The sequence below is a fragment of the Dermacentor albipictus genome, unplaced genomic scaffold (assembly GCF_038994185.2).
Source record: "Dermacentor albipictus isolate Rhodes 1998 colony unplaced genomic scaffold, USDA_Dalb.pri_finalv2 scaffold_14, whole genome shotgun sequence".
In the NCBI taxonomy this organism is placed as follows: Eukaryota; Metazoa; Arthropoda; class Arachnida; order Ixodida; family Ixodidae; genus Dermacentor; species Dermacentor albipictus.
In genome coordinates, this window is record NW_027225568.1 from 11,431,152 (window position 1) to 11,447,790 (window position 16,639).

Below are 16,639 nucleotides of genomic sequence, written 5' to 3' on the forward strand. Positions count from 1 at the left end.
CACCAAAGTTTTATTTTAATACACAAGAACACAATCCCTGGTCTCGGTGACTCATACTTTATTACGCCGATGAGTAAACGGACGAAACGGTGAAATAGCAATAAGGCGAGTAGGTCAGGTTGTGTGTGGCAGAATGGGCGAGCTAATCAGATGGCGAGAGAGTCAGCGAGCAAAAGAGCCAGCTTTTTTGGAAATGCGCTTTCAGTTGAATGAGTAGGCTGAGGCGAGTGGAGGGAGTGAGTGAGTAAATGACCGAATGGCTGTTAAAAGAAGACACGTCATTAACGTGAAAGTCAGTCGGTAAATTATCTCCTAGGAAGTCAACGAACAAAGAAGCTTGCGAAGGAGAACGTTGAAGGGAAGGGATGGTAATTGCTCATTGTCGGTACTGTCATGTTCCTTGTCAAGTTGAGGCCACTGTAAGCTTTCGTCTCATTGCAGCAAGTATGGTAGAGATAAAACACGTCTCTATCACCATGCAGCATTGAAATAATCCAGGCGTAGACGACGCGCACGTTCTCCGCGCCTTCTAAGAACTTATAATATGTTCAGTCATGCGGCAGTGATGTCATTACTAAAGGAATCCGCGATAACGCGGCGCAGCGGGTGCAAGTGTAGAGGAATGTACACGGACAACTAACCTGCAAGACCTCTTTGAGACAATATGCAAATTTAATGGCAGATTGAAGACAGCCCGCACCAAGCCATCTCTTCAAAGCTGAACAGTCAGTTCGGTCTGTCGAGAGCCAAACATTATTGCAATGTTGGCAGCTCGGTGCGCACAACGGCCTTCATGCAGGTGGGAGAGCCACAAGAGAGCGAGCGGACCGTTATCCTTTCTGCCCTATTTTCGAAACATTATTTCCTCACTTTTGAACTTCGTAAACCTCCCTTCAGCTGTTCCTGAGTTAGCTACCACAGGATCCAAACATTAAAGGGAAGCTGAAGAGTCTGTCGAATTCAATAAGACGCTCATATACGGAGGCGGGAACCTTATAAACCATGTCGGTAAAATTTGGGTTTTTGTTTTTCAATTAGGAGCGACGTAATCGTCGGTTGAAATTGCGCTGTAGCTCCGCCCCCCTTTGAGTGAGCGAGCGGAGCGGAAACCGGAAACCGCGGTGTTGTGACGTCAACTCTGCTTCGTTCCTTCGCAGCGTCCGCGACCGTGCCTGACCGCGCTTGTTTCTGCGTGCGTGCCATCGTGTATCTGCTTCGATCGACCCTGCATTCCTTTGTTGGTGCGTCTGCGTGTATGTAGAGTGGTAGTCAACGTGCGTGGCAGTCAACGTGAGTGGTAATCAACGTGAGTGGTAGTCAACGTGAGTGGTAGTCAACAGATGAAGGTCGCTACACGTACCGCATGAACCGGGAAGCTTTTCGCGCGTTTAAACCGTCTTTGTAGATTGCCGACAGCTTTGGACAGCGCACAAATGCCGACGATCGCATCCCCGCTTACGTTCCACGAGGAGGCATGCAGGAACACAACACTACAGTTGTTTGACCGGAAACTAGCTCACTAGATCACCGAAAGATCGCCGAGATCACTAGATCGCTTTGGAAAAAACACACTCACTAAAGAGCATTTCCAACACGAGGAGATCACAAGGCTTTGCTTTCGTTCGCGTCTAAAGCACTGCTCGCACCAGCATCGTTTGCTTCTTCGAGAGGCCGGCTCTTCGCAATCGGCTCGTACATGTAGGGAGTAACGCCGAACTCCTCAGAAAGACGCAGTCTCTCTAAATTTTCCATTACCGTCTCAGAAAACAGCACCAAACTACCTGGCACCGCGCTTCATGTGTAGCGGCAGCGGTCGGCAGCGGCAGAGTTGACGTCACGACGCAGAGTTGACGTCACAGGCGGAAACGAGACGCACGAGCTGGGCGTGTCCGCTGCTGCACTTTTCGTCAAAATAAAATATATTTGCGCTTTCTTTCGCTCAATTTGGATACGATATTCGAATTCGGAGGGTTGAAAACCATTATGTACAGATGTTCACTCATTTTTTCTGGAAAACCTTTCAGCTTCCCTTTAACGCAACAATTTAGCCACACCGCAGTTCATACTTCCCCTCTCATATACTACGGTCAATGAGGCTGGTTACAAGTAGAACTGAAAATGCAATTGCGGCGTTTGTAGTATATCAGTACGTTGACGAATATCAGCGTAAGTCTGACTATCGTGACCGTACATGTTGCGCGGCTGAAAGCTGATTGTCTGTGATTGTCCGACCGTACGCACAAAGTGCCTCCAGTTCTTCACCGTGGCGAATTCATTCAGCGAGGTGACGAAAAAAAGAAGGTTCTCAGTGAAATCGAATGAGCTGTTGTAACGCAATAATTGAGCTCGGGACGTCGAGATTTGTACCAGTATGTCATAGTCATCCAGACGCTGCGACGGTTTAACTGCGCTATTCAAAACGTTGCTCGAAGCATAGTAATTTAAAATAAATGCATAAAGTTTGCAACCTGACTGGATATGTGCTCCAACTCTGCAGCTCAAGAAGTCTGCCCGTGCGTTTAAAACAAAACAAACAAAAAAATAATTACGGGATTTTGCATACCAAACCATGTTTTGAGACACGCTGTGGGGGGGGGGGGGAGGGTTGGACTTCAGAATAATTTTGACCACCTTAAGTTCTTTAATGCGTACCCAATGCATGGTACACGAGTGCTGTTGCATAGCGCCCGCACTGAAGCGCGGCCGCCCCGGCCGGCAATCGAACTCATGACCTCATGCTTAGCAGCGCAAAGTCACAGGCACTTGGTCACCACGGCGGATTTTTTAAAAGATTGATGAAAAGTTAAATTCGAACAGTATATTGTTCGTGATGTCTAAAAAGATTCATGTTTCGCTTTTGAGGTTATTCAATATAACCTTGCCTACCGGCTTCTACACTCCAATGCAAGCACTGTTTTGTTGTAGACTTGTTTCTCACTTTGCGACGTGTCCGGCGATTGAGACACCTATAGTGCGAGCTTGCCTATGTATGGCACCAAAAGAAAAAGTGGGAAATAAAAGTTCCAGAATACAGTGTCGCAGCATCTGTGAGACGACAAGACGCATATAAAATAACTTTTCCTCGACTCCATTCAATGCTTTTTTTTTCTTTCTATAGATTTCGACCATTGAAAAGGATAGGACAGAAACCATGGAAGAGAAAATATAAGCGGATATTTGAACTTCGTCTTTTGGCTAAATCAGCTTCGTGCTGCGTCACTGTTCGCTTATATCGATCGACCGCTCACATTAGAGAGTTTTAGCATTACGCGATACATTCTACGTTATCATGATACATATATGATATTATAGGCCCTCTACGCATGTGTCTCCTCCGCGGAAGTGTGGTAGACATAGACGCCGACTGAGCAACATTTTAGCATGCCATCCTCGATTATCAGATTCATGATAAAGTGCATAATTAGGCTTTTAGAGCGTTCCGCATGGCCCAGGCATCATCCCCGCCAATGCTGCGGTGTCATCTGCTCGGTGGATATTAAAACACTTTTCCAGCTTTGCATGCCATGCTAGTTTGTACAAACCGTGAGTACTCACTATATTGTCACACAGCGCAAGGCCACTCATGCTAGTCACGGTGGGACACTTCTCGTGGTGTGTACCGCTAGGAGTGTCATAGAACACGACACACGACAGATTTCTACCGCTGACCGAACAAAGACATTCACACCGTCGCAGCGTTGCATGGCAGCCCGTGTGCTCTCCTCCTGCGCTTAAAAAAATGAGTTTAGACTCTCTACAGAAAGTCTATAGACTTCTTATAGACGACTTTGCCTTTATATAGATTTAGTCTTTTGTTGCTACAAAGTCTACAGACTGTCTGTAGACGAAAGTCGATAAGCTTTCTATTTCATTTTGCCTACTCTGCATTCTACAAAAGGTCTAGAGAAAAAAAGTCGTTGAGTTGTTTGGTTCTTTTTGTGTACTTCCCCTCTATAGTCTACCTATAGGTGATAGTCGATACAGTCTCGATTTATTTTGTCCATTATTTCTCTATAGACTACCTATAGACAAAAGTCGATACAGTCTCTATGGTTGTGCATTGTTGGTCTATAGACTGTCTATAGATGCGAGTCAATAAGGTGTTGATTATTTTTGTCTACTCCAAGTCTACCAATTTCTTCACACACACACACACACACACACGCATATATATATATATATATATATATATATATATATATATATATATATATATATATATATATATATATATATATATATATATATATATATATATGTATATATATGTATATGTATATATATATATATATATATATATATATATATATATATATATACATCCATCCATCCATCCATACATACATACATACATACATACATAGATACATACATACATACATATAGATTGCTGCGCGACTGGCCATTCGAGGCACCTTGCGTGTATTCGCAAGCTGCTTTTACGCACCAAGTATCTCCAAGCGACGTCAGACTACGTTACCTTGGTTCTTTACAGCTGCGTAGCATTTCATATATTAACGTTTGGCTCAAATTAATTGAAACACGATTCATACTTCTTTGTAATTCGAATCCTTCTCCATGGTTTCCTATATCACCGCCGATGAAGGCCACAAGGTGGGACGTCACCAAAGGTTATGGTAACTTGAGCGAGCAGCCCGTATACCGATTGTGGTAAGGCGTGAGATGAACGAAAAAAAACAGTCGATGCTGTAAACGACTTATTGCTTCAGGTTTACATGCCGTCTTATATATAGATTTACGATAGACAAAAGTCGTTAATCCCGGCCCAATCCGTGTACGCTGTAACCAAGCGCAGGTACTGGCGGATAATGTGGAGCTAGGTTAGATATAAGCCACTGAAGTTGTATGCTGCTGAGATTGCTTTAGAACCTATTTGTAGACTTTAGTATTCACAGAGTATATACCTCCGCATTTGCTGACCACATATGACTTACGTAGTCAGTCTTCGCAGTTGCCATTCATGACTTTTACGGCAGCAGAATAAAGCAAGCAAAACGCCGATCCAATCATGATCATACATGTTAGGAACGCCAACTTTAGCTACAAGTTGATTCCAAACAGGCATCAAGCTAACAGCACAGAGACTCGTAATGTTTGTAGCTGACAACGCAGACTTTGTGAGTCTGCGATAAACCGATGTGACGCATGTGGTGTGCGCGTTGTGTGTCTTCCGATTATCAGATACTTTTCACGTTGTCCTCACATCTAGGCTGCATCAATAACATCGAGTGATTTTTTGTTGGCTGATATTCTGCACTATAAACTCATCAAGGATTCTCATTCACTTAAATTAGGTGCCAAATTCATTGAGCCCATCCGATCCTTCGCAAGCGGTATGCCTGCGCGGCCGAGCATATGCGTACGTAATCACTGTATTGGTTGATTTGACCTGTCATCGGAACAGGAAATTTGCACTAACATGTGTGCGGGTATCCCATTTGGCGGTAAACGGAAGATATGCCAGAAATGCACTGTATTACCCATCGTCGTTGGCGATAATGCAAGCGCCTGATGGGCCTTGTAACGGCTTTTACACACAGCGCATTATTCCAAGTGTACCTTCCGGTTCCATATGGTAGCCCACAGCGGTTGTAGTACAACGCGTCAACGCATTTACTTCGTCCATGAAAAAACTAAAAATGAAACAGAAAAGCAACCCGTTTTGCGAAAATGGCGCGCAGAGAGAGAGAGAGAGAGAGAGAGATCAAAAATGAAAAGGGCAAAGGCGCTCGGACTTCTCGGCGCGCGCACCCTCGTCGCCCTAAGCACCTGCGCATTCGCAATGGCAGGAACGGCGGCGCGACATGTGTCCGCGTCAATTTGAATTCTCAACGAGGGCGCCAGGCACGTAAATGCTTCTGGGCGCGGTGTGCGGTGTCTGCCTGAGCCTTGGTGTCTGTGTATTCGTGTCTTCTTTGTGGTATCACACGTCAATAACACTGATCGGTAAGCTTTAGCAAAGATACTTTCCGTTAGTCGTTCATCATCAGGTGAGCGCATTTCGTAGCGCGAACCGGCTGTATGTAGTGTAGGTGACTCGCGCTTAGTGTCAATTTGTCGTTTACATGGTTTGTTAACGCGCTCTTGTTCTCGCTTCTACTGTGTGTAATGTTTTACGGCAAGCGATTTCTCACGCTTGTTGATTTTAACGTCATAGTTGATGTGCGTAAAAAAAAAAAAATACGCTACGCTGTACCTTGACACTAAGAAGCCACTAAGACGATTTTGTGCGTTGAGCAGCCAGTGTGGGTAGATCGCATTTAGTGTGGCTCGATCGGGCCGCCATCAACGCTGCGCCGCATGGGTAATGAAATTCTCGCGACACGCTATACGTATATACCTCCAAGTTCGCTTAACGTGAGGAATTTTCAGAGACGTATACTCGTGTAAATGCTAGCGTACTCGGATGAATGGCCGTGTTTGCGGGACATGCATCAGCAGTGCGTGTTCTGCCGTTTTCATATAGGGTAAAAGTAGCAGTATTTTTAAGGCTCCTGGCAATCAATCTAAATATCTGCGAACGCAAAAGCTTTCGGAGCACGAAACATGCGATAAACTTAGTCACCCACAGCTTCGCAGCTAAGCCGAAAAAATCAGAAAACAATAAATTAGTCGCTCGGGGAAGCATCTTTACACGTTTAAAACTGAAGGCATTAAGTTTGACGATAGCTGGAAGAGTGTTTTTTTCCCACTCTCTTTTATGAACGATTTAGCAGCAGGAGTTATTTTCCGGGTCAATTGAAAAGCGGTAAGCGCCTTTCGATGCTTCGGCTTTAAGCAGTTTACGTCCTGTTATTCACTAAGCAGCTGCTGGCACAGATTCACACTTTGACAATCGTGTATGGTATGAAGCCTTTGTCGGGCGTAATGAGTGTTCCGCTTTTCATTACTGTTGCATTTAGTGCCGTCGTCTTGGTCACACTGTATATTACATGCGCTGTACAAAAGAAAAAAAAAGCCAGATTATCCATTTGGTGGTGTTTTATTACTGGATAACGCTTAGATTATTCAAAATAATTTAGTGGACAGTGCACTTCTTTTGCCCTTATCAACGTACTTAAGAGATCGTAAAATGTTTTACCTGATAAGTAACCTTATCAATACACCCCATTCATGTGCATTCTAATGAAAGAGGGGCAAATATATTCATCTCGGAGTATGAGAAAAGAAACATTGCAGACTCTTCTAAGCTCCAATAAATTGGAATTCTGGGCGTTACTGTTGAAAACTGCAGTCACTTTTCTGAGCACGTTCGTTCGGCACATGCATATTGTATTAGCGCCCGAAAAATGTGCACAGATCCGCCGGGTATCTTTGTTTCAGCAATTATTTTGGGAATCGTTTGGGATTATCGCATTTATTTCTTATTTTGATAAGTACACTATGTGCATATAAAGCTGTCTTGAAACGAAACGTACCGTTGCTGGCACCAGCGACCATTATGACTGCCTAACTACTCATCATACTGTAACGTGATGAAACAGTATAATGGTACTGATTCGGTATTGACATATAGTCTTTAGTCAAAGGTAAATCAAGCTAATTAGAGACATAAGTGATGAGAGCAAATTATACATAAAGCTACTGATGAACCGTAAAAATAAGTAATTGAATAGTTTTCCCTCACATTGTTGCATCTGCTTTACGTGTGTGTCCTTCTGTGTCTTGTCTTCGGTGATGTGCTCGCGTTCCCATAAATTACGAACTTGCCCAAGCTCTTGTCAGTTTTATTAAACAAGGCATTCAATTCAGTTGAATCTAACGCTGCATGTTGTCATGGTTTGGGTCGGGCGTGAAATAGATGGTAGCTGGTCCATGCCGTCGTGCAACTTATGCACGCTGAGGACGTTGTTGACAGGAGATGCTTGTTCTCATCGAGAATGAGGAATATGGGATTTATTTACAGTATCTATATGAGAACGTTACAGTTTGAGAACGTTACAGTTACATCAGTCTAGCATGACTGAAAGAGAATGCACATTGAGGACCCGCCAACGGCTCCTTAAATACACTGTCTTCCCTAGTTCCCTAGGTGAGAGAAAACAGCAGTTCGACCAAACGGAGCGTCCAAAGTCATCGTAACGGACCCGCCTTTGAGGGGGAGGGTTCGCTCACACTTCCACACAGGTTTCACTGACCACGCCGAGGTGAGTGGGTTCTCGCAGACACGGTGTTGCGCCGAGCAGGCGCCTCTTTATCCCATAGTCGACTCCTCAAACAATGGCCGCCGCGTCTGTCCATTCACTGACGACTTCTAAGCTGCGTGAGAAGGCACCGCAAAATATCTTCCAGGAGCTCCCCAGCTCCAAATAGACATTGACGGTGAGGGCGTGCACACTAATGATGCTAGCTCCGCCGACTGCGTCTAGCCATCTCGGCGCCCTTATGTTGGGGACGCGGCCCATTGTCCTCCTTAAAGAACGAGTCGCCGCCGCAGCCATGGTGGCGCCGATGGGTTGGGGAGTGACGTATTGCCGTCTTTTCAAAGCGAGTCGTTGCAGCAGACCTGTTGGCGTCTTTCCGTCGGTCGCTTCCCCGAAGATCGCCAGCCCGCGCCGATCAAACGTAACAATGTCAAGAGGCTGATCTGTTATTCGTTTTATCTGAAAATATGGGACTGGCAGTAACTTCGCAAGCAATAAACCACAATATTTTTTTATTACACTTAAGCTGCCGGTGTCATATGCTGCCAGGAAATGTTCATGAAAACAGCCAGGGAAGACTTGGAAAAAGATGGGGGAACTTGAATATGTCAACACAGGCATGCTGTCTTCTTATATGCCATACAAGGTTTCCAGAGAACCTCTCTTTTAAATGTATTTTTAACACATTCCACCTTACGAAAAGTTGACATAAATTAGTACTGTTTATGGAAAAAAAATGAAAGTGAAGCAAACTGACATGGCATCTTAGTCAATTTTTTGCGTTAACTAAAGTCCTTAAGCTCGAAACCCGAGACAAATTACTCATGTTTGAGAGCGCCTTAAATAATTTACTGTGATAGCGTTCATTCGAAGTATAGCTTCAGTTCTGTTTCCCAGAAGATGCATATATGTCGTACCATCACACAGAAAGTGCTCGCGTGGTATTTTTGGTGCTCATGTGGTATACGTAACTTTCAACCGTGTCAGCATGCTCAAGAGGCCTCGTTAGCTGTAAGAAACTAAGTGACCATATCAATACAATCCATCTGCCTTTTGTTGAAGTTATGGCTAATGACCCATTCATGTAAGAGTATGGCAAATATTTTTAAATGTGTATTGTGGAAAATAAATTACGATCTTTGGCATCATATTTTCAATACTCTAGTCACTCTTCTGAGCATATCCCTCGGCGCGGGCATAATTAATTACCAGCCAAAAAATTTACAGACAGTACAACTAGGTAACCTTGTTTCAGCAATTCATATAGAGATCGTTTGGAATAATTACAATAATGTGTCATATAAGAACTTGTCATAAAAGCAACATCCTGTTGCTACAGCAGTAGCAGCAGCTGTGGCTGTTTAATTGCTCATCATGCCATAAAATGAAACATTGCCTAATAGTACTGATCTGTACTCACAAGCAGCCATTAGTCATAGTTAAACCGCATTGAGTGTTGACTTAAGTGGATTGAGCAAATATATTAAGCTGCCTAATGAATATACAAAAAATACACGATTGTTTTTTTTGCCTCACATTGTTGCATCTCCATATTTGCCGCATACACTTGTAGCACCTTTGGAATGGCACAAAGGTCAAGGCCGGCCTGGCGACCTTGCTAGCCGAGGGGAAGTAGTCTGCAAATCTGTAAATAGCGTCTTTCGATGATAGCGCAAGACCTGCATTTTAAGGAAACTAATATATAGCGCAAAAAAAAGAGTTAATTCAATATCGGTGCACTTCTTTTTTTATTTGCACTGCTTGATTCAGCACTCGTGGAATTGCTTCAATTTTTTTTCGGTTTATGCAACATGTGAGAGTGCCGCTGGTTCAGGAGCATTATTAAGCTATTGACGTTAATGCATAAGTGCAGATCAGGAGCAACGTGTGCGCATGCATCATATAGTGCAATTTTTTTGCCACCATATGTAAAGAAAAATGTAAACTAACTTGTAGGCAGCAGATAGCTAGCAGATTTAATTAAAAATGATGCATTACATGCAACTCTAATATTCCTTAACTGTGGATGTCCACAAATGCTCATGCAGTATTACATAAAGATTCACGGCTACATGCATTTGAGATTTTCTTGACTGCTACCACCCGTATGCATGATTTTCCAGGTACAGATCTCTAGGTATGCAATACATTTTTATAGACATTTTGACTAGATTGCTTATTAACAACCGCAGCAGCGACTATATATATGTGATCGAAACACAGTTGGCAAAATGTGCTTTATATAGCTAGTATATAGGGTGCCAATCCTCGCTATTTTAGTCAAGCTGATCCATGAAAATAAAAGATAAAAAAACACGGTGCAAGATATGCGATTATAAAAAGACTTTCAGGTCAGACGTCGGACGGCTGAACACCATAGGTCTTAAATTCGGATCTTGCTGCACTGTCTTTTTTGCATTGTTCTTCGTTGAACAGATACGCTGAAGTTATATTAGCTGGGACGCAATGTATGTAAAATAATCGACAAATAGGGTAAGGCCAAAGTCTATTTTTTAGCTATAGACTGGCGTACGGGAATCTATAGACACTCTACAGACTGTCTATAGATGAATGAAAATTCATTTTTGTAGACAAATGTGTGTAGAATACCTATAGACAAAACTGTATAGGGTTATAGAGTTCTACATTTTGTAGACTGAAGTCTATGGAATGTCTATAGACAAATGTCTATAGACATTTGCTTATAGATTTGTTATAGACTTCAGTTTACACCCGCCGTGGTTGCTCAGTGGCTATGGTGTTGGGCTGCTGAGCACGAGGTCGCGGGATCGAATCCCGGCCACGGCGGCCGCATTTCGATGGGGGCGAAATGCGAAAACACCCGTGTGCTTAGATTTAGGTGCACGTTAAAGAACCCCAGGTGGTCAAAATTTCCGGAGTCCTCCACTACGGCGTGCCTCATAATCAGAAAGTGGTTTTGGCACGTAAAACCCCAAATATTATTATTATTACTTCAGTTTACAAAAATAGAACTGTATAACTCTCTACAGCTTTCCATCTACTTGCATTTCTTGAAAAAGTGGTATGTACAAATTACATAATTTGGGTATCCGAGTAGAGGAGAATGCAAGCACAATGCTGAAAATCTTTTCCGAGACTTAAAGGGTAATGTGACGTTTCTTAGAAGTCGTCTTCCGGAACGTTATAATTAAAACTCTGTTTAAGCGAAATCAGTGTTATTCAACAGACGGCGGAAAAGGCGACTGCCACCCAATTATTATTTTTCTTAATAGCGATGCAAACACATATATAAGTACCACTGAGACAGGAAGAGAGGCGGGCTGGTAATTGTCTCCTAAAAGGAACACCGTGGCCACCAACTTGAAGCGGCAAGAAAAAATAGAAATGTGGGTGTGTAATGAGACCAAGAACAGAAACAATGGAAAAATAAAGAAGTAAGAGAAAACAGCCACCTTGAAAAAACTACAAGAAAGTTAGATGAGTGCACAAGCAGTTCTAGCTTCACCGGGGTAACTTAAACTGTCAATTATCTTCCATCTTTTCCCGAAACAAATTGCTGAGGAGACAATCCTCTGCTGCAGCGACTGTTTTCTATCTTTCGCACGAACACGTAATTGGACACGGAATAATAAAACAAAAACAAACAATAGATTTAATATGAAAAGAAGTGCTTATCACACTTACTTTACTTCAATAACCAAAAAACTCCTCCCGCACCGCAGACTTCCATCCACCGTGACGCGCATAATTGTTTTTTTTAAGATCTACTGTCTCTTTAAAATAACATGCGCTGTCAGCGTAGCGAACGTAATGTTTTCGCAAAGGAGTTCCTTGGTGAGACGAGCATACTGTGCCGCTAATAACATGAGTTTCGGAAGACTAATTAACATAAATTTATTAAATAACTCTTTTATTAGAACCCTGAAGGCAGTTGCTTGTATGGTAAACTTGCAGGAGGTCGCTTTTTACCGCACCCTGTTTTTTTACAAATACTGAAAATCCACCTAATTCGAAATATTCATAATCAAAATTCAATGCTGAGTTCAGGCAAAAGTCGACTACATTTACTTCTCGTTATGCAGGACGGGGCAAAACGACCACAATAATTTATTCTTAAACAATGTCCAATGCTGGTGAACACTACCAGGAGCGGAATTCACTAAGCGAACTTACGAGCAAATTCTAGTGTAAGGAAATTATTGCGAAAAAGCGTATTCACAAAGATAACACTGTTGGTAAGAACAGTAAGTGTGCGATGTCCATCGCGGTAAAGACGAGCGCTGTAGTCGAAAAAAAGGCGCAAGCGTAATGGCAGCACAGGTGCGAACCTCAATACTTGCACAAATAGTCAAAACCAAAATGGCCGTCGCAGATGGCGACTTAAGAAGAATGTTCTGCAATAGGGGTGCAGGCAGTCTTACTAACGTATGTCTATCGGCGCTGCTCGAACTGACGCGAGTAAGCGTTGTAACGCGCTCTTGCAGCTGATTGGCCAGAGGCCACAACTGATAGCCGAGGGTGGCGAATGCTTATATCTTTGTGGCGCGCTCTGGTTTGTCATCTCAAAGTTCACTGAGCGATTTTGGTTCATAATTGTATTGGGAGGGTGCTACTGTGGAATGCAGTAACATTATTGCTGTGCGCCGAATTTCTGCCTAATGTCTGATAAGCTTTGTTACTGTACACACACACACACGCACACACACACACATACACATACACGCACACACACACACACACACACACACAAACGCACACACACACACGCGGACGCGGACGCGGACGCACGGACGCACGCGCATATATAGAACCACAGTGGTGCACATTACTGGAGGCACTTCGTTTGTGTTAAGAAACCACGTAGCATAACGCTCATAAAGACGGCACTGCGTTTTTTTGTTGCATGCGCAAAGCCAGTAACTGGGCAACAGGACATGAGAAGCTAGATGACAAAGAAAAGCGACAGTGAACGACAACCATCATCGTCTTATGATTGGCTGGACATATGCTTATTGTGAACACCAGAATAACATCGGTCCTGGAAGAAATGACCTCCCTCACGCCTTTCAGTCACTTTGCGTGATGTTCCTTCTATCGTTTCCATCTCTCCCTTAGGAAACCTTTTAATGGCGTTTCTGAATTGAGCAAAAGAATTTTCTTCCAAACCGCGACGGTCTTACGCTGCTCCGCGTCTGCTCTTCAGTACTCAAGGTCAACATGACGGCGTGAAAAAGCCGGTCACAGTGGCCTGGTATCGCGAAGTGAACGATGGGAATTGTGCACGACGATGTGCGCGGTGACTAAAAGGCATCGTATCAGCCAGATCAGCATTTGCGTCGAGCGAATTATGCAGCCTTGAGCGCTCTCGCGGCGTCGCACAGTTCGATCACATAATTCGGTGCGTGTGTACGAAGCTACGACATTTGCTTGTAATTAACGGTGTGAATGCGTATTGTGCAGATTGTTCTGACGCTCTGAACGAACTTCGCATCAAAGCCGCGGTACTTGCAGCATTCGGCATACAACTCAAAAAATTTTTCATTTATCTGTAACTTATTTATTTACGTTGAGACACAGCACACGTATCCGCAACTCCTCAGACTCGCTTCGGCTCTGCTACAATGACGGTTCCGGCTTCACATATTTTATTTATCCGCAAGAAAAGCGTATAGGTACTTATCGATAAAGCGGTCAGGCAACGAGACCCACTCTCTCCAGTGATATTACCTGCTTGCTTAAAAGAAATACGCGTATTCAAGCTGTTAGACTGCGAAGAATTAGGAGCGACAACCAGCAGCGCATATCTCAACAACCTTCAGCTTGCATGCCGATGACATTGCCCTGTTTAGCAACGCTCGGCACACATTACACGAGTTGATAAAGGTCCTTAATTGAGAAAGTGTAAGTGTAGGTTGAATAATATTATGCAGAATACAAAGGTAACTTTCAATAGTTTGTGAAATGAACAATAATTCATGATCGGCAGAGGGCCTCTAGAATTTGTGCAGGAGTATGTTTATCTAAGTGAATTACAGGGAAGCCTGCTCATGAGACAGGAATTTACAGAACAATTAAAATGTGTTTGAGTTCATACGACTGGCATTGCCAAATCATGACCGGGAGCACGCCGCTGTCATTGAAAAGCGAAGGGTACCATCATTGCATTCTACTGGTGCTAAAATATGGGGAGAAGCTTGGAAGTTAACAATGAAGCTCGAGAGGAAGTTAAGGGCCACCCAAAGAAGTGATGAAGCAGAAAAAAATTGGTTAGCCTAATGTTAAGAGACATGAATACAGCGATGTGGATCCGAGAGCATACGGGGGTAGCGGTAGTTGACATTAAGAGGAAAAATTCGAGCTGGGGAGGCTATGTAATTTGTAGCGTAGATAATTGGTGGTCCATTAGAAATACAGAATAACCAACCGTGGTTGCTTAGTGGATATGGTGTTGGGCTGCTAAGCACGAGGTCGAGGGATCGAATCCAGGTCTCGGCGGCCGCATTTCCATGGGGGCGAAAATACCCATGTACCTATAGATTTAGGTGCACGTTAAAGAACTCCACGTGGTCAAAATTTCCGGAGTCCCCCACTACGGCGTGTCCCAAAATGACAGCGTAGTTTTGGCACGTAAAACACCATAAGCTAAAAAAACATAGAAATGCACAGTGGATGGTAGGGGAAAAGAAGCATTGTCGAAGTCGGCAGAATATAAGTGGGGTGATGAAATAAGCAAATTTGCGGGAACAACTTGAAATAGCTAGCGTAGGTCAAGGGTAATTAGAGATCGCTGGGAAAGGCACTCGTCCTGCAGTGAAAATAATTATATGCTGATGACGTTTTATAACATCCAAAATTCCTCCGTAATTTTGCCGACGCAGTGTTGCTCTTGAACCACAGTTCGCTTCGCACTGCGAGGCCGTATTAGCATATTTACAGAACGGTGTCTCTCTCCGTCTCAATAGCGGTCCTCCAGCTTATTGTCATCGGGCTATATGTACAGTGACTGCTCCGGACAATGTGCGTTAGTGTCGCAAGAAGAACGACTTGAACCGATTTGATCTGCAACCATCTACAATGTTGAATCGTTATCGGCTTCGTGTACGGTGCTGTGCATAATTCTGACGTGTACTTGAGCGTGCGTTCTTGTGAGGCTGGTGAAATTCATGGAAACATTGGCGCTCATCATTGTGGTGATGTTGACTGGATAGCCTTTACTACTATGAGGTGCCACTTGGGCTATGACAGACAACGTAGTTAGGCGCTCCAGGCCCTGACGTCGCCTACTTTTGATTTATTACCAGTTTCCAAAATATAAGTTTAGGCGCCTTTGTGCATTTCGTGTACGTCGGATGGCGGCCGCCTGCATCTGCAAAACAAACTTTGACCTAGTACGAGGTATCGTCGCGGTTTATCAGCGGAAGGGAAACCAAGAAGAAGCGATCAGCGCTGATACGGCGTCAAAGTGCGAAAGGCAGCGAAACAGGCCCGTGTGAATGTTACGTAGTGTTTTCTGTCGTAATTTGTGTCATTATAGCCACGGCTTCTTTCTGCATTTCTCCTTCAGGACTACTTTAATAGCTCTTCGTGCCTTCGACAGGGATCCTATGCGAAGAGAGCGTGCGTTTTCTTGCCGGTTGCCACTCAAGGCCATCGTCGGCAAGCACCTGAAAGGGTAGCCGCTGCCGAGAGAGCTGATATTGAGCCTATTCGTGGCATTAGAAGCGCACCTGCAACCGTGTGCAGCGTGATCACATACCAATTGGATAAACATACGGGTGCTGGCCGCCTTGCCTTGAGGCCACATTAACTGTTTATTATGCAGGTTTCTTTTTTTCGCGTAATTAGTATGAAAATAAAGACATTTAGCCGCTTCGTAGTATGGTGGTGGTCATACTGCTACAGGCGGGGTTAGCCTAGCAGACCTGGCCGTGAATTGCTCCACTTGATGGACACGTGGTGACATATTTGCCGCAGAAAGAGACACTGAGTCGGAGGTCTGCCAGGCTAACCAGGCCTGTAGCAATATAACCACCAACACCACCACCGTTATTTAAAGCGACTAAATATCTTTATATTGATACTAATTACGGAAAGTAAAAAAAAGAGCTCCGTAATATACGGGGTGTCCCAACCATCATGCACGAATATTTAAACATATGCAAGGGCCACGTATCTGGCCTGAACCAAGGTAATGCTGTTTGGCGTCGCTTGGGATTCTCAGATTTTTTTGCATTCCGACTTATTACGTATTTAGTCTTGATTAATTCATCAACTTCTCAAAGAATATAATTACATGAAAAGTGTCAATAAGAAAACTGCAGAGCAACATGAAAAAAACTCCACATGCAGCTTCCTGTTGCTGAGTACGTGCTACCCAAAGGAGTATTTCCGAAACGCATTTATGTAGCACTAAATAATTAAGTCTAATTATGTAATAAGGCGGAATGCAAAAAATAATATGAGTAATTACAAGGGACGACAATCAACATTAC